At 38.7% G+C, this 24,398-nt stretch overlaps 1 long non-coding RNA gene and 1 other non-coding gene across 2 annotated transcripts in view; both read left to right on the forward strand.

The window, feature by feature from the left end:
* Positions 1-24,398, forward strand: part of LOC112585116 — a 199,616-nt gene that overhangs the window by 108,004 nt on the left and 67,214 nt on the right. The window lies entirely within an intron of this gene.
* On the forward strand, positions 15,366-15,438 carry TRNAS-GGA. Its single transcript has one exon. It is a non-coding gene; the product is annotated as a tRNA-Ser (tRNA).

Genomic DNA, 24,398 nt, shown 5'->3' on the forward strand with positions numbered 1-24,398 from the left:
AACAAGCATTTAGATGAGGGGAATAGTTTTAAAACACATACCTCATTCTAGAGTCTGAGTTAAATATGTTCTTTTAAACATTGAGTGCTAGTGGTGACTGGAGAATTTGTAGCAAATGAAGAGAAAAACTGCATCTATGTTTGCCTAGTATCAGGTCTTTCAATCCGAGGTCAAAACTGGTGTACGTTAGCAAATAACACAGCGCTTGACACACAGTCTGTGTTCAATAAATGTCTGTTGAATGAAAAAAATACACCTTTTCACTCCAAACTTTTACTCCCATTTCTAGCATATTCTGCCTCCCCATTCATCCTGTCTAATATCCTAAAGATTTTTTTTGTTTGGATTCTACCTTTGGAATATACCTTTGGTTGACATTCTGAAGCTTTACAAGATTACAAGTGCCTGTCATGATTCCTTGATTTTCCAAGTATTTTTACATTGTTCCTTCAAATAGTATTACAGAGCCTCGCACTCTAACTTTGTCTCCTATATCCTCTGCCTTTTATAAATTAATGAAGTTCATGGAAGGAAAAATGTGTGTTGTGACAATGAACAGTTAGTTGATCTGTTTTGTGCTCTCAATTTTGTGTCCTCAGGAGCACTTATTAAGAATCAACTCTCTAAGCTATAAAAAGAATGGAATAATGTCATTTGCATGCAGGGACCTAGAGATGATTATACGAAGTGAAGTAAGTCATACAGAAAAGAAATATCATATGATATGGCTTATATGTGGAATCTAAAAAAATGGTATAAATGTGTTTATTTACAAAACACAATCAGACTCACAGACATACAAAACAAACTTATGGTTACCAAAGGTGAGGGAGGGATAAATTGGCAGTTTGGGATTAGCAGGTATAAACTACTATACACGAAATGGGCTTCTCTTGTGATTCAGATAGTAAAGAATCCACCTGCAATGTGGGAGACCTGGGTTCAATCCCTGCATTGGGAAGATCCCCTGGAGGAGAGCATGGCAACCCACTCCAGTATTTTTGCCTGGAGAATCCCCACGGACAGAGGAACCTGGCGGGTTACAGTCCATGGGGTTGCAAAGAGTTGGACACGACTGAGTAACCAAGCACAGCACACATACAAAATATATAAACAACAAAGTTCTACTGCATAGCACAGGGAACTAACTGTATTCAGTGTCTTATAATAAACTATAATGGAAAAGAATTTGAAAATTATGCATATACACACACACACACACACACATCATATATATGTAACCGAATCACTTTGCATCAGAAACCAACACCACATTGTAAACAAACTATACTTCAATTTAAAAAAGAGGAATTAACTCTCAGATGATTAGGGTGCAGCTTACTTGAGCTATTCCAAATCCTGAAGGATGATGCTGTGAAAGTGCTGCACTCAATATGCCAGCAAATTTAGAAAACTCAGCAGTGGCCACAGGACTGGAAAAGGTCAGTTTTCATTCCAATCCCAAAGAAAGGCAATGCCAAAGAATGCTCAAACTACTGCACAATTGCACTCATCTCACACGCTAGTAAAGTGATGATCAAAATTCTCCAAGCCAGGCTTCAGCAATATGTGAACCGTGAACTTCCTGATGTTCAAGCTGGTTTTAGAAAAGGCAGAGGAACCAGAGATCAAATTGCCAACATCAGCTGGATCTTGGAAAAAGCAAGAGAGTTCCAGAAAAGCATCTATTTCTGCTTTATTGACTATGCCAAAGCCTTTGACTGTGTGGATCACAATAAACTGTGGAAAATTCTGAAGGAGATGGGAATACCAGACCACCTGATCTGCCTCTTGAGAAATCAGTATGCAGGTCAGGAAGCAACAGTTAGAACTGGACATGGAACAACAGACTGGTTCCAAATAGGAAAAGGACTTTGTCAAGGCTGTATATTGTCACCCTGTTTATTTAACTTCTATGCAGAGTACCTCATGAGAAACGCTGGACTGGAAGAAACACAAGCTGGAATCAAGATTGCTGGGAGAAATATCAATAACCTCAGATATGCAGATGACACCACCCTTATGGCAGAAAGTGAAGAGGAACTCAAAAGCCTCTTGATGAAAGTGAAAGTGGAGAGTGAAAAAGTTGGCTTAAAGCTCAACATTCAGAAAATGAAGATCATGGCATTTGGTCCCATCACTTCATGGGAAATAGATGGGGAAAGAGTGGAAACAGTGGAAACAGTGTCAGACTTTATTTTTTGGGGCTCCAAAATCACTACAGATGGTGACTGCAGCCATGAAATTAAAAGACGCTTACTCTTGGGAAGGAAAGTTATGACCAACCTAGATAGCATATTCAAAAGCAGAGACATTACCTTGCCAACAAAGGTTCGTCTAGACAAGGCTATGGTTTTTCCTGTGGTCATGTATGGATGTGAGAGTTGGACTGTGAAGAAGGCTGAGTGCCGAAGAATTAATGCTTTTGAACTGTGGTGTTGGAGAAGACTCTTGAGAGTCCCTTGGACTGCAAGGAGATCCAACCAGTCCATTCTGAAGGAGATCAGCCCTGGGATTTCTTTGGAAGGAATGATGCTAAAGCTGAAACTCCAGTACTTTGGCCACCTCATACGAAGAGTTGACTCATTGGAAAAGACTGATGCTGGGAGGGATTGGGGGCAGGAGGAGAAGGGGACGACAGAGGATGAGATGGCTGGATGGCATCACTGACTCGATGGACATGAGTTTGAGTGAACTCTGGGAGTTGGTGATGGACACGGAGGCCTGGAGTGCTGTGATTCATGGGTTTGCAGAGTCAGACATGGCTTAGAGACTGATCTGATCTGATCTACTTCCAACAGAGCTGAACAGAGTTAGATTGGTCTTCTCGAAATTTATACTCTGATGGTTTATTAGATATTTAGAACAGAGATCTCTTTCCTTATCATTTTTCGAGGTAGTTGAGATTAAAGCAGAACAAGAAAGTGTTCCCCATGGCTAGAGAAGAGAATAATCCAAGTGACCTGGTGAAAACATGAAATTCAAAAAATTGTAAATGGTTTTGATTATATAACTTTTCTTATAAAAAATATAGTCATGCCATGGGAAGCTGCTGGCCATGATTTGAACTGATCTCAATTGTCCTGCTAACATATTCCCCTCAAGAGTTGGATGAGGATAACCTTTATGTACTTCTGTTCTTAGTACTGTTTCAGTTGGGATTTCCCAGAGAAATGGAACCAATAGGGATTATATCTATATCTAAGTATATTATATATAGCTTAATATGTATATAAATTAAATGCAAAAAAATTTATAAAAAATTGACTAACATAATTATGGAGGCTGTCAAGTTCAAGTTCAAAATCTACAGGATTGGTGGAAGGCTGGAGACTCGAGAGCTGATGCTACAGTTCCAATCTGAGAGCAGTATGCTGTAGATTTCTCTCTTGCTCAGGGAAGACCAATGTTTTTGTTCTAGTGAAGTCTTTGACTGGATGAGGTCCACCTACATTATGGAAGGCAATCTGCTTTAAGCAAAGTCCACTGATTTAAGTATTAATTGCCTCAAAAAACACCCTCACAGAAACATTCAAAATGATGTTTGACTAAACACTGGACATCCCGTGGCCCAGACAATTTGATACATTAAATTGGGCATCATAGTACCCAAACAAGCTTCAGGATAATTTTCTTACCCAGATTCACATGTAGAAGACAAATCAAATATGAAATGATTTACTGATGTTTCCTAGAATGTCCTGGTATAGACTAGTGTTCAGGGGATTACTGAGAATAAGAAATAACTAAACAGAGAACTTATGAAAAAGTATACCTCATGAGAAAGTCACAGTGTTTAGAATATCCCCAAAGAGCCATAATTTCCTGTAACTTGTATCCTCAGAGGTAAAATGAAAAGAAGCTATGTCAGCAGGAAAACTAGATAATTTATATCAGCAATAAAAATTCCTTTTTCCTATGTTTTGTGGTAGCTCACCACACAGATATCTCCTGTCTAGGTAACTGCTGAATTTAGATCTACAATTCATTTTACAGGAGTGTTTTTAAAAATATTTTAGATTAAATCATTTTAATATCTTAGGTGAAAACAGTTACAAAAACAAAGTTATCTGCACAACCACTCAATTCCTTCACTTCATTTTGTTAACATATTTTCTCATTGGTATGTAATCAAAGCATATTTAAGCTAAAAATAGACAACAAGCAAGGAGTTATTTGCACATATTATAAGAAGACTATTTTTATTCAGGTAGAAAAGGCTGAAACGTTTCTAATGATTCATTTTCCTTTATTTATTAAGTAGTATGAATGTGTAAAGAGACAGGATAGAGCAGTGTTTTTTTTTTTAATCACTCAGAATGCATTGCTTTTAATAATATTTTGTCCTTTTTATTTCTGTTTATAAATCCACATTTTATATGAATAATCATGACCGTACCTTGGGCTTTTCACTGAAATATCAGAAGCCAGAGTTCTTAGCTGCCCAGGTCCTATTAGAACTTTGCAAATATGCCTCTTAAAACTTTCAATTGAATAATGTTATAAAAACAGACCTGGCAACAGAAACTCATTTTCAAAAATTTAGTCTTGAACAGTTTATGTGACTTTCAGGATAATTTCTTTTATGTATTTTCTTTCCCTAAACGAGTTCCTGTACTTTAGATTACAGGACTGTCATGGTCCCTAAGGCAAACCCCTGATTTATCAATGTCTGCCCTTAAAAACCTCAGGACATACAAATCAAACTTCCAGTCATCATTATAGCTTTAGTCCTTGATTTCTCATTTCCCAGTCTACTGTTGTGTTTTGTTTTTGTTTTTAAGTACGCACTAAGCCTTTTGGGTATGCCAAGAGAGATCCTTTTTTTTGATAGATTTTTACTTGTTTTTTATTACCACTTTTTAGAAATCTGAAGACAAAGAAAACCATAACTTCTCAAATGAAGTTTTAACAATTGAGCTTCATCACATTGCATCCATCTTTTCACCAAGCATAAATCCACTAGTGACCTAAATAAACATGAAATAGAGTAATATCATGCCTAGTGATTATAAAAGGAAGAAACCCTTAGATAAATGTTAAGCAGTGAGGCTACATTAAGAGGGAATATTGAGTCCCTGAAAGGTACAAGTGCCACACTCTGGCATCACCTTTTTATGTGAACTGTGGCTGGTACTTCAAATGGCTCTGATGTGTTCTACACCCTCCCGTGAATGGAGTCAGCAGAAATTCACTAATTGTATTTCTATTTAAATGTTTAGCTCCAAAAATCAGTTTAGAGAGTTGAGGCCATAGTAAATATGCCTCTCAGATTGGAAATAAAGAACACTAGTAGGATATAAAATAAAAGTATTTTCTATCAGATTGGCCACTGAACCAGTGAGAAATGTAGAAGAGAAAGAGGTATTGAATCTTCTTTAATTGAGAAAGCAGATTTCTCTGGTCATTATGAAGAGAGTAGAATAATAATGTCTTGTTTTTGTAAGCCCTTTACTAGGAACTATGCATGATTTTGATCTCTGTGGCAGTCAGTATAACACTAGGCAACTTTACAGCAACAAACTATATTCTTGGTGGCTTAATCCACAATGGTTTCTTTCTCATTCATGAAAATTCTGAGGTGTGTTGGGATGCTGTCCTTCATCTGGCAGCTTCACCATACAGATTTCGTGATCTTGAGCTGTTTCTGTGGGAGAGAGAGCTGGATCGGCCTGGAAGAGATATCCACCACATCCTCCCATGCACTGGGGCCGGATCCTTACTATATGGTCTCAATGAACAGCCAAGTGCTCAGTCATTTCAGTCGTGTCCGACTCTGTGCGACCCTATGGACTACAGCCGGCCAGGCCCCTCTGTCTGTGGGATTCTCCAGGCAAGAATACTTCAGTGGATTGCCACGCCCTGCTCCAGGGGATCTTCCCAACCCAGGAATCGAACCCACGGAGCTCTTACTGCATTGGCAGGCAGGTTTCTCACGACTAGTGCCACCTGGAAAGTGGTCTCAGTGAACAGCAAGGGTGACCGGCAAATAAATGTAAGGACTACCTCTGGTCTGTTGTATGGACTATTTGGTAAAGACTAAATGTCTCTGGTGCAATCAGAGACTGGAATTGGAGAGCTGGATAATGTACTTTCTTACATGGGTACAGGAGAAACAGATTCAGTCAAAGTTTGTTTGTTAATATTTGTTCCCCAATCAGCTACATGGCATATGATAATCATATAATGGGTCTGAGTTACTGAGGACGTACTAAACTCCGGAAACCATTCTAAGCACTATACTTGCATTATCTCATGCAGTACTCACCTGTGCTTTTATGGTAGACATTATTATTATTACCTCTATTGTACAAGTGGGGAAACTGTGGCAAAAGTTGGTAAATGACTAGTCTCAGGTCACATGGTGAATAAGTGATAGAACCACTTTGGGAAGTTAGGCTCCAGACCTAGGAACTTTGCTTTTGTGTTTTAAGGTGAAGATCAATATAAAGCCACTAAAGAAAAAAAAAAAAGATCAGCCCAGGTATGTTTCTTTATAACATTTCTGCAATTAACAACATCTCATAGAAATAGCAACAGATCAGTGGGCAGGTGTGTATGGATGGTGACCAGATAGGGAATGAAGGATATTAAAGCTCTTTCTACCATTAGTTACAGTTACACATTCAACAAGGAACTCAAAACCTTTTTTTTTTTTTTTTTTAGAATGAACCATTTCCTTAGATATTTACATCTGTGCTTTACACCTTAAATTACTAGATGTCACTAGAGAATAGAACGGAGAAGGCAATGGCACCCCACTCCAGTACTCTTGCCTGAAAAATCCCATGGATGGAGGAGCCTGGTGGGCTGCAGTCCATGGGGTCGCGAAGAGTCGGACACGACTGAGCAACTTCACTTTCACTTTTCACTTTCCTGCATTGGAGAAGGAAATGGCAACCCGCTCCAGTGTTCATGCCTGGAGAATCCCAGGGATGGGGGAGCCTGGTGGCTGCCGTCTATGGGGTCACACAGAGTCGGACACGACTGAAGTGACTTAGCAGCAGTGGAAAATAGAAATTTCATTAGAAGTTGCCTCTTGATACTCTCAGTTATTCTTCAATAGAATAAACTGAAAAATAATATTAAAAATCTCTTCCCTTTGTCTTCTGCATTTCTCTCCTTATCTTTTTCTTTTTGTTTTAAACTAATTTCTACAGACATCCTCTGTTTCCTATCTGCTTGCCAAATTTTAATCTATTTTAATACTCCAGTGTTGCTGACATATAGTTTCTAACTTTTCAAATCAAACACTGAATGCTTTTTGTTAACCAGTAAATTTCACATGAGTTTCTATAAGCATGCTTCTTTTATGGAAAGGAATAAAAAGTGTGATTGAGTTTTCTACTATTTCTGAAGAATTAAAACTCTTTTAAAAAGCAGTGGAGCTCCATCGTCATATTTCTTTGACTCTAAACTTTCTAAGACAATGTATTTTCTCTCAGTGCAGCATCATAAAGCTTAAGTAGGATAATGGTAAATACAGCTTTTCTATGAAGATGAACATTTCTGCTCTTGCTCTGGACTGGTTCAGTCTTTGCACTGATTTGAGCACTGCATCACATGCCTTGCTTTGTCCAATCCATAATGTTTACATTTATCCCTTAGTATCTCACTACATCACGTTTAAATGTAAAGAACTGAGATTTGTTTCCCTCCACTGGAATTTCTAAATAACAGTTCTGTCTATTACAGCTTAAAAGATGTGTCATGGCAGCTGCAAATAACTTTCAAAAAGAAATGTTGTGCAGCAAACTATCATATTTCATGTACACTCTGGCAAATGGTGCTTGCTTTTTGGCCCCAATTCAGCCTTCTTTTGCAAACCAACTTCCTGCAGCATGAGGATATACATTTTCCTGGGCCAAATATTCCAAAGTGGACACCAATTTGGGACTGCTAGCTTTTTCCAGCTCTCCAGCTTTTGGACATATGAGCATTGAAAATACTAGATTTCTACTTTTGATGCCAGACATTTAGGCTTTGGAGGCTGAAAAGTCAAGTCTTAATTTTAGCATTTAATGCCAGAAGCAAGCTGTCCTTTTGAAACAACTCCTCTCTGGCAGTGGGTCAGCACAGAGCACCTCCTTTTCAGGCAATCTCCGTGTCATCTGCTCAGCACACCTGGAGTGGCCAGTTACTTCTAGTTCTGGACTAGAAAGTGGATAACATGAAGTAGGGGTGGAGGGGTAGGAGGATCATGGATATGGCAGTGTGGATATTTGGTAAAAGGGAAACTAACTCGATTTTACTTTTTCATGTTTGTTTCTTTGTTTGTTTCTCAGCTAATGTGCAATTTTCTTTTTTTACTTCTGCATCTTTGGAGTGTAGGGAAGTAGTTGCTCTTCTATTCTAGCATCCTCTTCATTCTAAGTGCTTTAATAGTGTAATGGGATAAAGAGTAATTTAGGTTTGGGGAGGACTGTTGTAGACAGGGTAATCAGAGAGAGTTTCTTTGAGGGGTTGACATTTGAAGTAAGACTTGGATGACCAAAAGAAGGAAGACATGAAAAGTTATATGGGAAAAGCATTCCTGACAGTGGGGATAGCTTATGCAAAGGCCTTAAGGGAGAAGGAAATGGCAACCCGTTCCAGTGATCTTGCCTGGAGAATCCCAGGGACAGGGGAGCCTGGTGGGCTGCTGTCTATGGGGTCGCACAGAGTCGGACACGACTGAAGCGACTTAGCAGCAGCAACAGCAGCAGCACTAGCTTAGTTTATTTATGGAATAGAAAGGCCAGTGTGGCAGATAATATTATTTGACTCATCTAGTAGACAATTTTTTTCTCACCTGCCTCTTACCAATATGGTGTTTGAAAGTTAGATAATAGCTTTCCCTACACCTCTTATTACAAGGTTCATTCATTAGCCTATTTTGAAGCAATGAGACTTACAGAAAAGTCTATTTTCTGTAAAACTGGGAAAACTTCCCCAGTGGCTCAGCAGTAGAGAATCTGCCTGCAATGGAGGAGATGCAGATTCAATCCCTGGGTTGGGAAGATCCCCTGGAGAAGAAATGGCAACCCACAGACTATATTCTTGCTGGGAAAATCTCATGGACAGAAGAGCCTGGTGGGGTATGGTCTGTGGGGTTGCAAAAAGTTGGACATGACTGAGCAAAGGGAAAGTTATTCCTTTCCAAATAAAAAGATAGCTACAGCTTCTCTCCCTTCCCTTTTCTTCCTACCTAGAATGCAGATGTGAAGGATGGCATGACAGCAGCCACACTGTAACCATGAGGCAATAAGGCTAAGGCCCATAATCCAACATGCTAAGCATGGTAGAATAGAAACTTAAATTAACCTGGATTCCTGATCACATTGTTTTATGGGCGAATTATGAGTTTACCTATTTATGGGATTTGGGGTAAGTAAATTATTAATGTCCTTATGGTTTAAGCCAATGTTTGTCAGACATTCTATAAACTTGCAGCTAAAAACATTCCTACCCATTTCTAACATTAAACGTAGTAGAATAATACAGAGTAGTGAGTGAACACAGTACAGTTCAGCTCATCAGTCATGTCCAACTTTTTGCGACCCCATGGACTGCGGCATGCCAGGCCTCCCTGTCCATCACCAACTCCCAGAGTTTACTTAAACTCATATTCATTGAGTCAGTGATGCCATCCAACCATCTCATCCTCAGTCATCCCCTTCTCCTCCTGCCCTCAATCTTTCCCAGCATCAGGGTCTTTTCAAATGAGTCAATGCTTCGCATCAGATGGCCAAAGTATTGGAGTTTCAGCTTCAACATCAGTCCTTCCAATGAATATTCAGGACTGATTTCCTTTAGGATTGACTGGTTGAATCTCCTTGCTGCCCAAGGGACTCTCAAGAGTCTTCTCCAACACCACAGTTCAAAAGCATAAATTCTTCGGCACTCAGCTTTCTTTAAAGTCCAACTCTCACATCCACATGTGACTACAGGAAAAACCATAACCTTGACTAGACGGACCTTTGTTGGCAAAGTAATGTCTCCGCTTTTCAATATTCTGTCTAGGTTGGTCATAATTTTCCTTCCAAGGAGTAAGTGTCTTTTAATTTCATGGCTGCAGTCATCATCCGCAGTGATTTTGGATACCAAGTAAATAAAGCCTGCCACTGTTTCCACTGTTTCTCCATTTATTTCCCATGAAGTGATGGGACCAGATGCCATGATCTTCGTTTTCTGAATGTTGAGCTTTAAGCCAACTTTTTCACTCTCCTCTTTCACTTTCATCAAGAGGCTTTTTAGTTCCTCTTCACTTTCTGCCATAAGGGTGGTGTCATCTGCATATCTGAGGTTATTGATATTTCTGCCTACATTCTTGATTCCAGCTTGTGCTTCCTCCAGCCCAGCATTTCTCATGATGTACTCTGCGTATAAGTTAAATAAGCAGAATGACAATCTACAGCCTTATGTACAACTTTTCCTATTTGGAACCAGTCTGTTGTTCCATGTCCAGTTCTAACTGTTGCTTCCTGACCTGCATACAGGTTGCTCAAGAGACAGATCAGGTGGTCTGGTATTCCCATCTCTTTCAGAATTTTCCACAGTTTATTGTGATCCACACTGTCAATGGCTTTGGCATCATCAAAAAAGCAGAAATAGATGCTTTTCTGGAACTCTCTTGCTTTTACAATGATCCAGTGGATATTGGCAATTTGATCTCTGATTCCTCTGCCTTTTCTGAAACCAGCTTGAACATCTGGTAGTTCACCCTTCATATATTCCAAGCCTGGCTTGGAGAATGTTGAGCATTACTTTACTAGCATGTGAGATGTGTGCAATTGTGTGGTAGTTTGAGCATTCTTTGGCATTGCCTTTTTTAGGGATTGGAATGAAAACTGACCATTTTCCATCTGATGAACATCACCAGATGGTCAACACCGAAATCAGATTGATTATATTCTTTGCAGCCAAAGATAAGAAGCTCTATACAGTCAGCAAAAGCAAGACCAGGAGCTGACTGTGGCTCAGATCATGAACTCCTTACTGCCAAATTCAGACTTAAATTGAAGAAAGTAGGGAAAACCACTAGATCATTCAGGTATGACCTAAATCAAATCCCTTATGAATATACAGTGAAAGTGAGAAATAGATTTAAGGAACTAGCTTTGATAGACAGAGTGCCTGAAGAACTATGGATGGAGGTTCGTAACATGGTACAGGAGACAGGGATCAAGACCATCCCCAAGAAAAAGAAATGCAAAAAAGCAAAATGGCTGTCTGAGGAGACCTTACAAACAGCTGTGAAAAGAACAGAAGCCAAAAGCAAAGGAGAAAGGGAAAGATATACCCATTTGAATACAGAGTTCCAAAGAATAACAAGGAGAGATAGGAAACCCTTCCTCAGTGATCAGTGCAAAGAAACAGAGGAAAAGGGTAGAATGGGAAAAACTAGAGATCTCTTCAAGAAAATTAGAGATACCAAGGGAACATTTCATGCAAAGATGGGCTCAGTAAAGGACAGAAATGGTATGGACCAACAGTTCAGTTTAGTTCAGTTCAGTCACTCAGTCGTGTCTGACTCTTTGTGACCCCATGAATCGCAGCACACCAGGCCTCCCTGTCCATCACCAACTCCCGGAGTTCACCCAGACTCACGTCCATTGAGTCAGTGATGCCCTCCAGCCATCTCATCCTCTGTCGTCCCCTTATCCTCCTGCCCCCAATCCCTCCCAGCATCAGAGTCTTTTCCAATGAGTCAACTCTTCGCATGAGGTGGCAAAGTACTGGAGTTTCAGCTTTAGCATCATTCCTTCCAAAGAAATCCCAGGGCTGATCTCCTTCAGAATGGACTGGTTGGATCTCCTTGCAGTCCAAGGGACTCTCAAGAGTCTTCTCCAACACCACAGTTCAAAAGCATCAATTCTTCGGCACTTAGCTTTCTTCACAGTCCAACTCTCACATCCATACATGACCACAGGAAAAACCATAGCCTTGACTACATGGACCTTTGTTGGCAAAGTAATGTCTCTGCTTTTGAATATGCTGTCTAGGTTGGTCATAACTTTCCTTCCAAGGAGTAAGCGTCTTTTAATATCATGGCTGCAGTCACTATCTACAGTGATTTTGGAGCCCAGAAAAATAAAGTCAGCCACCATTTCCACTGTTTCCCCATCTATTTCCCATGAAGTGATGGGACCGGATGCCATGATCTTCATTTTCTGAATGTTGAGCTTTAAGCCAACTTTTTCACTCTCCACTTTCACCTTCATCAAGAGGCTTTTTAGTTCCTCTTCACTTTCTGCCATAAGGGTGGTGTCATCTGCATATCTGAGGTTATTGAGATTTCTCCCGGCAATCTTGATTCCAGCTTGTGTTTCTTCCAGCCCAGCGTTTCTCATGATGTACTCTGCATATAAACTAAATAAACAGGGTGATATTATACAGCCTTGACATACTCCTTGTCCTATTTGGAACCAGTCTGTTGTTCCATGTCCAGTTCTAACTGTTGCTTCCTGATCTGCATACAAATTTCTCAAGAGGCTGGTCAGGTGGTCTGGTATTCCCATCTCTTTCAGAATTTTCCACAGTTTCTTGTGATCCACACAGTCAAAGGCTTTGGCATAGTCAATAAAGCAGAAATAGATGTTTTTCTGGAACTCTCTTGCTTTTTCCATGATCCAGCAGATGTTGGCAATTTGATCTCTGGTTCCTCTGCCTTTTCTAAAACCGGCTTGAACATCAGGAAGTTCACGGTTCACATATTGCTGAAGCCTGGCTTGGAGAATTTTGAGCATTACTTTACTAGTGTGTGAGATGAGTGCAATTGTGCGGTAGTTTGAGCATTCTTTGGCATTGCCTTTCTTTGGGATTGGAATGAAAACTGACCTTTTCCAGTCCTGTGGCCACTGCTGAGTTTTCCAAAATTGCTGGCATATTGAGTGCAGCACTTTCACAGCATCATCTTTCAGGATTTGAAATAGCTCAACTGGAATTCTATCACCTCCACTAGCTTTGTTCGTAGTGATGCTTTCTAAGGCCCACTTGACTTCACATTCCAGGATGTCTGGCTCTAGGTGAGTGATCACAGCATTGTGATTATCTGGGTCGTGAAGATCTTTTTTGTACAGTTCTTCTACATATTCTTGCCACCTCTTCTTAATATCTTCTGCTTCTGTTAGGTCCATACCATTTCTGTGCTTCATCAAGCCCATCTTTGCATGAAATGTTCCCTTGGTATCTCTAATTTTCTTGAAGAGATCTCTAGTCTTTCCCATTCTGTTGTTTTCCTCTATTTCTTTGCATTGATCACTGAGGAAGGCTTTCTTATCTCTTCTTGCTATTCTTTGGAACTCTGCATTCAGATGCTTATATCTTTCCTTTTCTCCTTTGCTTTTTGCTTCTCTTCTTGGAGCCAACAGAAGCAGAAAATATTAAGAGGTGGCAAGAATACAGAGAACTATACGAAAAAATAACTTCATGACCCAGATAATCATGATGGTGTGATCACTCACCTAAAGCCAGACATCCTGGAATGCGAAGTCAAGTGGGCCTAGGAAGCATCACTGTGAACAAAGCTAGTGGAGGTGATGGAATTACAGTTGAGTCAACGCAAAGGCAGAGAAATAGGAAGGGACCATATCGTGTAGGACTCTGTAGACAATGATAAGGGATTTGGGATTTATTCTGATAGGGAAACTTTAAGGAGAAAATTCTTATTATCAGAATTATTTTTTTTTTATGAAAAAATTTCTCTGGTATGTGAAGGATAGACTACAGGGAGACAGAAGCAACAGGAGGCAAGTTAGGAAATTGTAATAGTCAAGGGAAAAGATGAACACAGATATGACTATTATGATGACAGGGGAGAAGGATATGAATTCAAATTCAGTATACATTTACAGATGGAGCTAAGGGGGTTTTCTCTGGCTCTGCAAATGAAAGTGAGGGAAGGAGAGTGATCAAGGATGACTCCTAGATTGTTTGCCTGAGAAAATTGGTGCTCAACGGTGCCATTCACTGAGATGGAGGAATCAGGGAAAGGAGCAGATTTCTAGGAGTGGTATAGTGGCAAGGGAAACTGGGAGTTATTTTTGATACATTAATTTTTACATACTTAGTACACATCAGAGTGGAGATGGAGTTTAGGGAAGAGGGTATGGGTAGATATATAAAATTTGGAATTTGTAATTTCTTTATCTTAAATAGAAAATTACAAAAAATCTGAATATTTTTATGACTACAATGAATCTTCAATAAATTCCTTAATAACGCTAGAAAGAGAAATGGGATTTAAAATTCCCCAGGGTTTTCCTAAACATTCAGCGACTTTCTTTTTTCTTAGCAAGTCTTTGATAAGTGAGTGTGATATTGGGGTTGAGAGTACTTTATTTTAAGGTTGATGTCCATTTATCTATCTATTGCTCTGGTCTTTACGTTCTCAATGGAGTCATCATGTATGATTTCCTAGTTTCCATAGTACTTAATCAGTTGCTGTACTCCTCTTGCTTTCACTTTTAGTCTGTCCTTTTCTTTTCCTATTATTTCTTTATCCTTACCATGATTTTGTATTGTGCAACCTTCTGGAACATTCTCTAGTGTAGTAAAACCATCTGGAGGAGTTTTTCATTTTCTACAGGCTAATTTACACCAAACTTTAGGTCATATCCTTCTTCATCTAAAGGTAAAAACTGGCAAGATTTATCATTATCCTGGATTAGGAAATGTAGAGTGTTATCTGCTACCAGGTAGAGAATCTATCTCTTCCTCTGAGACCAGTATTATTATAGTAGTGCTTCTCCACTGACCTTTGTTGAAAATAAGGATTCGAAGTGTATATAGTTGCAATTGAGTCTAATCTGTTTATTTTGAAGAAGCAAGGATTTAGGTGGGCACAGGTGAAATTATTTGTTCATGGATATTTGAAAACATATAATTCATCCCAATGATAGGCAAGTGTCTGTGCAGTTATCATTATTGGAGCTATCTGTCCAGCTACTCTGATATTCATAAGCATGATAAGGAGTTGTCAGTACTTAAGTAATAATGAGGAACACTTCTTGACCATTTACTGTGTGACAACATGCTGCCAAAATGCTCCTTCTGTCTTGTTCACAGCAGCATCTATTGTATTTTGCAGATTTTCCCAGAAAAAAGAAGGGGGGGGCATTTTTTTAAAGTTAAAATAGAATTGTTTCCTAAATGTCAAAATACAAGAATTTCCTTTCTTTATTGTCTTTGTTTATAATTTTTATCTTTAAAGGATACCTTTGGGAGCAAAAATCCCAGGACTGAAAATGTGAGCACGTTGAGACAGGACACCAGTTGGGAGAGTGTTACTATAACCTGATGACAAGCTTAAGCTGTTGCCATGGAGATGTAGACAAATATAGAGGGGAAAAAAAACATTTAGTAGATACTCAACATTGGGGGCTTTCCTGGTGGCTCAGAGGTTAAAGTGTCTGCCTGGAATGCGGGAGACCCAGGTTCGATCCCTGGGTCAGGAAGATCCCCTGGAGAAGGAAATGGCAACCCACTCCAGTACTCTTGCCTGGAGAATCCCATGAAGTGAGGAGCCTGGTAGGCTACAGTCCATGGGGTCGCAAAGAGTCAGACACGACCAAGCGACTTCACTTTCAACATAGTGATTAATCTTTTCATCACAGCATATTTCACAAAGGCTAACACAAAGCAATTTCTTAATAAATAGTGTTAAATGGAAAAGCAAGTTTGATGTGGAAAATAGGGGGAAAAGGAGAAACATGAAAGGATTCCTAGGTTTCTTACTTGATCTTTGTGTGGGTATTTGTGTGATAATAAAAGAAAGGCCAAAGGCAGTTTGAGTTTCAAGAGCGTGGAAAAGCATATTAGGTTTGAGTTTGAAATATTCCTAAGACATCAGGTGTCTGGCAGGAAGTTAGAGTCTGGCACTCAATGTAAAGATACAGATTTGAGGGAGTGTTATAGGCATTTTTGCTGATAACTCAGCCCATGGGAATAGACAATGAATAGAGTAAGAAGAAAAGGAAGACAAGAGGCACATCAGACATACACCAATCTCCAAGCTCTTTTCCAGACACTGTTCCCTTTGCCTGGAGTGGCCTTCTTCCAGATAGCCCGTGACCCCACCCTCACCTCCTACAGGTCTTTGTTCATATGGTATCTCAGTGAGATGCCTTGACAACCCTATTTCTACTGGACACCCTCCTGGAACTTTCCTCTATGACTCTTCTTTATTTCCCCTGATAGAACTTAACAGTATCTAGTCTATTAAATATTTTATTTCTTCTTGTTTTTACCTACGATTTACCCTCTCTAAAAGTAGCAATCCATGAGAGCAGGCTTCTGCTTGCTCCTGCTTTTTTTATTACTATAAACAGGGTGCCTACACCAGTGTTAGGCACATAGGAAGTACTTACTATATATTAATTCTATGAACTAAGAACCTAGGAAATCCCAAACAATGAAGGGGATTTAGATTATGCAAAGGTCAGAGTAAAAATTGAAGGAAGACCAGAAAGACAGATGGAGCATCAAGAGAAATTAATGCCATGGAGGATTAAGGAGAAAGAGTTTCAAGTTAAAAATAGTGGTCAGAATGTTCAGAACATCATGGAGATAATAAGAAAGAAAAGAACTGGAATTTCAATTGGATAGAAGCAATAACAAATCTTAAATTACATGGGAGAAAATGTCTCTAATGAGCATCATGCATTTAGACTTCTTATGCGTGTAAGAATTTCTGTGGAAACCTGGTTCTCACAATGAAGCAGGAAGTAAAAGCAAGCTACCAGAGCATCTGTTCTCATGAGATTTTCAGAGTTGAATCACAAACTAAAGGAAGTTTGGATAGTTTGGATAAAATTCAGATACTTATCTGAACTTTGGGGGTGGTTTTTTAACCAAACTGAATACAGTGTACAACAGTTCATCTCCTAAAGACTAAATCATTTGAGAACACTAACCCTAATGGTATTCACACCACATATTTAATTACTGACCTTTCATATTTTCTGTATATAATAAAGAGGAAATGGAGAAAATACATAGATTTTTGTGCTATCATTATATTGGTTAGAGGTGAGGTTAACTAATCATGTAATCTGTTTTTGCCCAGTGTTTAATGGATTAACATGTTTATGTATTTACATCTTAGTTTTATAGTAATATTCCAGTGAAATTTGAAAAGAATATCAGAAGTATTAAGACAACATTAAGAATAAGTCTCTCCCAGCTGCAGATCAATGAGTGTTTTGTTTATAATACAAAATAATGGCTCACAATTTACATACCTAAAAGATATTTTTAACCATTTTTAAGTTGAAGTATAGTTAATTTACAACATATGATAGTTTTGGTGTATAGCAAAGTGATTCAGATATATGTGTGTGTATATGGATGCTAAGTTCCTTCAGTCGCGTCCAACTCTGTGCGACACTATGAACTGTAGCCCACCAGGCTCCTCTGTCCATGGGATTCTCCAGGCAAGAATACTGGAGTGGGTTGCCATTTCCTGCTCCAGGGGATTTTCCCAATCCAGGGATCAAACTTCATGTCTCTTTTATGTCTCCTGCATTGGCAGGTGAGTTCTTTTCCACTGGAGCCGTCACACACACACACACATATATTCCTTTTCGGATTATTTTACATTTTAAGGTATTATAAGATATTAAATATAGTTCCCTCTACTATACAGTCAATCATTGTTGTTTATTTATTTTGTATGTAGTAGTGTGTATCTCGGAGAAGGCAATGGCACCCCACTCCAGTACTCGTGCCTGGAAAATCCCATGGGTGGAAGAGCCTGGTGGACTGCAGTCCATGGGGTCGCTAAGAGTCAGACACGACTGAGCGACTTCACTTTCACTTTTCACTTTCATGCATTGGAGAAGGAAATGGCAACCCACTGGAGAATCCCAGGGATGGGGGAGCCTGGTGGGCTGCCGTCTATGGGGTTGCACAGAGTCGGACACAACTGAAGTGACTTAGCAGCAGTGTGTATCTATTAATCCCAAACTCCCAGTATATCTCCTCCCACCTCCCCGCCCCGCATCCCCTTTGGTATCCATAAGTTTGTTTTCTTAAAAGACACTTGTTTTTGACCTACACTAAAAATCAAGGCTACTCATATGGACAATAAATCATAATTGGGTTGCATTTCAGTCTGATGCAGAGAAACAGAATAATTCCCTTTGTTTATGTAATGTTTTGCTGAACTTGGTCTATATTTTAAGGCAGTCAACAGAGAGTGCTCATTCTGGGAAGCAGCCCAATGGGAAATGGGCTTAAATACATGGCATAAGTCAGAATTGGGTGACTATAACTGCATTTTTGGTTTGGCTAACACCTTAAACCAGTTTTCAAACATCTAGATTTGGCAAAATTTGAATACATGTTGTACAGCACAGTTATCTCCTCTTTTTTAAACTGATATGCATTTAACAGGAATTAGAACCTGTGAATCCTTCTGCTTTTATAGCTAATTCATCATCATACCTCATAAAATCTCTGTAATGTTCAGTAAGTCAACAGATCCAGTTTTCTTAAAAAGGCACTTTTATAAGGGACACCTACAACTAAAACCTTGGTTCTAAATTTATGAAATATGCAAGCCTACATTGATCATAGGGCATCAGGCTGTGGGAAACACTCTTCTATCTTGGATTGGATTATGTTACAAAAGGAAGGGACCTCTGGCAGAAACCCAAACCTAGAAGAGAAGTCCCCTAAAACAGGATTTGTCTGTTTTCTGTACTTGTCTCTAAGAAGCTTTTTATCTTGGCTTACCAAAGGCAAACATCTCAGAAAACTTTGTTACAGACAAACTAAGCAATTAGGATTATAGGCAATGGCATCATTAGGTTCTAATGAAAGAGAAGAGCCTTCAGTACAGTGCAGTCTGTCCCCAAGAGGTCAGGGAAGGGCTAAGGCTCCACTTCCTCCCTGTTCCAGTGAAAGTTCCATTTCAAATGATCTTAGGGAAAAAGGGTGTCATAGGAAAGTTTAAGGAAAGGCCTGGCAAACAAGAGGATTGCAAAAAGGAGCTTATGTAAATCATCGAAGAAAACAAGGTTGAGGATTCTTCTATAATTAATGTGTTTCTAGGATTTTTTGAAAGTGCTTGTTAGGAAGTGAGGGCTAAAAAATTGTGGGACTTGTACAGATGCAATAAAGGGATTTAGGATATTATAAATAATCAATTTGTAACCTTTAGTGTTAAGGTTTTAAAATATTTTTGACTGATAACAGGATGCTGTTAGAACTGTGCTTTGGGTAATTATACAGCTGAATTTAATCAATACATGATTCTGTGATTTTACTGAGCATACATGTCTGAGGATTAAGGATTAGAGAATGTTGCTAATGTAAATGAAGAAAACTTTAGGGTGAACTGAAGGCCTGAACTTCATATTTCTCCTGATGTATTCAAAATATTCTTGAAAGTTCTGTTTCACAGCTAGATAGTGCAGTAATAATCAATAACCAAAGTTAGTTGTTATTGATGATATTTATGAGAAATATCCATCACATGTTCCCATCACTACTTTTCAGTAATTCTACTTTATTCAGTTGTTCTTTCTGTGATGTGGTCTGTTGCATACAATGATGCAAAGCTCTCAGAAAACTACAAAGAAAATGAAAAGGAGAAATGAAGAGGTCAAAATAACATAATGGAGAAGAGTTTGATCCAAGGTTTTGATAAGCTAAAAGATGTTAAGAAAATACGAGGATATAGAAAATTAAGTGGTCTATGTGATTTAAGGAGATCAGTATGGATCACTTGAATGAGGGAAGTCATTTAGAAAACATTTGAAACAGTTTAGAGAACAAAAACTACCTCCTTGATGTTTGGATTTTCAATATGAGGACTCAAACCATTTTTTAATTCTGGAAAATTCTCAGGTGATATTTTGTTTTATTTTTAGTTATGGTAATTACTAATATCATGTGTGTATATCTTACTGTTTTCTTTGTGTTTAAAAAAACAATACTGAGTGAATTTGAAGGTCTAATTGGCTTTATTTGATTATTCATGAATAGGGTAGCATCCAGTCTGGCAGATAGAACAGAGCTCCAAGGAGCTGTACCAAGTGGAAAGCTTTTGTAGGCTGAAGAGGGAGGGGAAAAGGAAGTTTCTGGCAGAGAGTGGATTGTTTCAGGCAAGGTCACCTTCCTGTGGGGGTCAGGAGAGGTCTTTTGGACAGTTTACCTCACTAGTACTGACCAGATAGTTCCTGACTGGTTAAAGGTCATACTTTGGGGAGAGGTTGAAATCACAGTTAGACTAGGTATTAAGTCTTTGTTTGCTCACTGAGGTTTAGCGCAAGTAACTCCATTTTGGGCCTGGTGTTTTTCTTTCTTTCTTTTCTCTCTCTCTCCTTTTTTTTCTTTTAATAGTTTCCCCAGTTTTGATAGACTTTAATAGACTTTTGATAGACTCAAAAATAAGAGATGTGATCAACATTTAAAGAGTGCTAACTCCCAAATATTGCTTGGTAATTCTCACAGCTTTCCTGGATCCTCTGCTTGATATTCATAAGTGATGATTTTTTTTGCTGAATTTCTGTGGTATTCACAGGCCACAAATTTAGATTCATGTGTTTTAAGTTGGTCATTCTCTGTTTCACTTTTGGTCTTCCAGTCTTAGATTATTTACTTGGTGGTTAGCAGCTGTGATCATGCATTTAAAGCTTTCAAGAGAATACCGAGTATAGGGAGAAAACTACGATTATTATAATTCCCAATATTTCGAGGGCACTTCAGATCCATTGTCCCCCAAATCCTAACCAATCAAAATCAGATAGATCAAAGAAAGGCTCCACTGAAGGAGTCATCTTTTTAGGCCACATGTCTTTCTCAGGGATCTTACATAGCTAACTGAGTTTTAACTTCCCCAGAAGTGCTAATCCAGGTGTAGCAGGTGGTGTTGGCCACAGCACAGATACCTCCTGGCTCAGCTAAATGATAATCAAAGACCATCCTATGATCAGGAACTACTTTGGCCAGAGAGTATGAGGATTTGTATTGGGCAGTTGTTGCTTTAGCAGCAGATTCTGCAATACTTTCCAGAATTAAGGAGAGGGTCCCATCATAGCTTCATTTACATTTACTCCTAGTCAGGGGATTAGGGATGTTCCAGAGGAAACAAATTTTGAATCATGAATTGTTGTTATTGTTCAATTGCTAAGTCGTGTCCGACTCTTTGCCACCCTATGGGCTGCAGCATGCTAGGCTTCTGTGTCCTTCATTATCTCCCAGAATTTGCTCAAATTCATGTCCATTGAGTTGGTGATGCTATCCAACCATCACATCCTCTGCTGCCCTCTTCTCCTTTTGCCTTCAATCTTTCCCAGCATCAGGATCTTTTCCAATGAGTCAACTCTTCACGTTAGGTGGTCAGAGTATTGAAGCTTCAGCTTCAGCATCAGTCCTTCCAATGAATATTCAGTATTGATTTCCTTTAGGATGGACTGGTTTGATCTACTTGCAGTCCAAGGGACTCTCAAGAGTCTTCTCCAGCACCACAATTTGGAAACATAGGTTCTTGGGCACTCAACCTTCTTATTGTCCAACTCTCATATCTGTACATGACTACTGGGAAAACTACAGCTTTGAGTATACGGACCTTTGTCAGAATACCTCTTGGTAATTCCCATTTGAGTCTGTGGCTCTGGGCTGAAAGGTGACAGCCATGGAGGCCAGTAAAACTTAAAGAGTCTGTCAACCACACAGGTAGTTTTACTTTGGATACCCTTGCTTTGTGTTCCCATGCTTTTTCATACTAAATTTTTTAGTGTGGCACAAAGTACATTTACTAATTGATCCCAGTGTAATTGGTTTATCTGTGAAAGTGAGGGAGAAATTGCTAGGCAGTCAGTGTAGGACTCTGAGACCTTGGTCTTGTTTTCAATAAACATCTTGTTCCATTAGCCTAAAGCTATACCCTTTGTCCCACATTCCTGGAATGTGTCCTTGGTCTGATAAATTATCAGCACTCAGATCCAGGGAAGGGCAGTAATTAACTTCTGTTTCATATGCCTGAGGGAAAAATAACTGGTGATCGTTAATCTTAAGACCATACATCTGGTACATTGTGAAATGGCCAGGGGATATGAAAAAGGTGATCTGAAGATGGAGAGAAGCCATACAAATGTTAAGCATCTTGAGAACTGATCGGTTAAAATTAAGTATTTTAAGGACAAGAGCCCACCAAAAATGCACAGATTAAAGATATAAAAAGTCCTGCCGTTGGGGAACTCTTTACCCCTTCTCAGTGTCTATGCTGAGAGCTTTGTACTTTCTTTCTCTTTAATAAATCCTGTTCTCTTGCTACCACGAGTGTTTGTATGTTCTTGAACTTTATTCTTTGGCCCTGTGAACAAAAACTCAGATTCCTGATTCAAAAGGAAGCCAAAAGTGGATAAAAGTTCAGTAATTAATGTTTTAGTCTTTTACTATTTTATCTTATTTAGAAATGATCTAGATTTTGAATTTCCATCATTAAACAACTCAGAGGAACCTAAGTTTTCAAGTTACCAAAATATTTTAGAAATTAATTTTAAGTAAACATTTTCTAAAGTCTCTACATCCTTGAAAAGTTGCTTCTAAATTTTGTTCCTCTTTCAGCTATTTAATTCACTGCTTCCAATGATTACACATAGACTAGCGATAAAAACTTAATGAGATATTAGACAAAATTAGCTATCATTTTAAACTATTTTTCTTGCTGACAAATTTTGTAAGAGATAACATGAACTTGTTTGACCTTTCCTAAATCTAGGTAGAATAAAATATTATATTTAATGCTGAAAACTCTAACAACATGCCTGTTTTAATTAAACCCCCATGACTAGCTTTAATCCCAAATAAGTTTCCAGATCATGTAAATTTGAAAAGCATTTGGATTCATTTCTATTATGTTTCTGGAAGTTTTAAGAATCCTTCATTCATAGAAGAACTTAATCTTCTTTAAGCCAATAAAATAGAGCTCTTTTACAAATTAATTTTTAGTAATACCATTCACAGGTAGAAAATATCACACATCTACATGGACATACATAAACTTATAGACACAGAATCCGTAAGGCTTTTTTTGAAAATTGCAGTCACGAATCAGGTGTAATAATACAAAACTCACTAGTTATAAGAGAAGTTCGATCCAAATTACATTTTTGACGTATAATTTAAGATTACCCACTCAACCTCAACTGGCTAAAGTTTTTTTTTATTAATACTTACAAAGAAGACACTTTAAGATTGTTTTCATTTTGTCTAGGTTTTAAAATAACCTTTCCTCCTTTTGTTTTTCCTTCTGATAAGAATTACCTCCCTGAAGTTTGTATTTTAAAGGATGACCTAAATAAGAGTTCATGCAGAGATCAAGAAGAACATTTACATCTCAAAGGCACAGGGAAAGAATGCTAGTTCCTCTAAGAAGGACTTTTGTTTCCTATGGCTAGAATTTTTACAATACCTGTAAGCCTTTTAAGATGAATAGAAGAAGAAAGAAAGAAAGTGAAGTTGTTGGGTCCTGTCCAACTCTTTGGGACCCCATGGACTGTAGGCTGCCAGGTTCCTCTGTCCATGGACATTTCCAGGCAAAAATACTGGAGTGGGTTGCCATTTCCTTCTCCAGGGGATCTTCCCAGCCTAGGGATCAACCCCGGGTTTCCAGCACTGCAGGCAGACAGCAGGGAATGAATAGGTGAGGATAATTGTTTAAAAAGGTAGGTGGATTCTGATTGTTTCTAGAACTGCATTTCTGGTTTTGCAAAGATTTGTACTATAGGGACAGATCAGATCAGATAGTCGCTCAGTCGTGTCCGACTCTTTGGACACGACTATAGGGACAATTGCTTTTAATTCCTCAAATAATTGGTTTGCAACTTAAATGACATCATAGCTTGTTCCACTCTTCCAGTCACATTATCTTTAATTTGCTTTTTTATATCAGGGAGATTTCCAACTAAAATGGAAATCAGAAGGTTTCTATGTTCTGTGGGTTTAGAGCTGCTTGTCTTTGGAATGTTTTAGTAAATCCTTCCACAAAGGCTTTAGAAAGATTTTCTTTCCCTATGGGTACATAGTTTTATTTTAGCTTGAGGAAGAAGGCCGAAAAATTTTTCTGTTAGACTCTGAGTATCAATCTTTAATTTGACCAACTACTGAAAAACAGAAAAAGTCTTTTAAATACCTGGTCAGTTTTCAGCTGGGACAAACAGTACACATTTCCAACAGTCTTAAATCATCCCTTAGCCTCAAGAAGTATGTCCAAAGAGGGTACAAAGGACATTTATTTTCCTCTTTCTGTTGAGAACTAGGGACTGAGATCCAGGAGAGCTGACTATATTGAGAATTCTCATCACTAGCCAGCTTTTGCCAGTTTTCCCAGGTTCCCATCTGTAAGTTTTAAGTGAAGTTTAAAGTAGAGAGTGTAGCTCTGATATCTACCAGAATTAGGAAAGATT

This window comes from Bubalus bubalis, chromosome 5 (assembly GCF_019923935.1).
Source record: "Bubalus bubalis isolate 160015118507 breed Murrah chromosome 5, NDDB_SH_1, whole genome shotgun sequence".
NCBI lineage: Eukaryota > Metazoa > Chordata > Mammalia > Artiodactyla > Bovidae > Bubalus > Bubalus bubalis.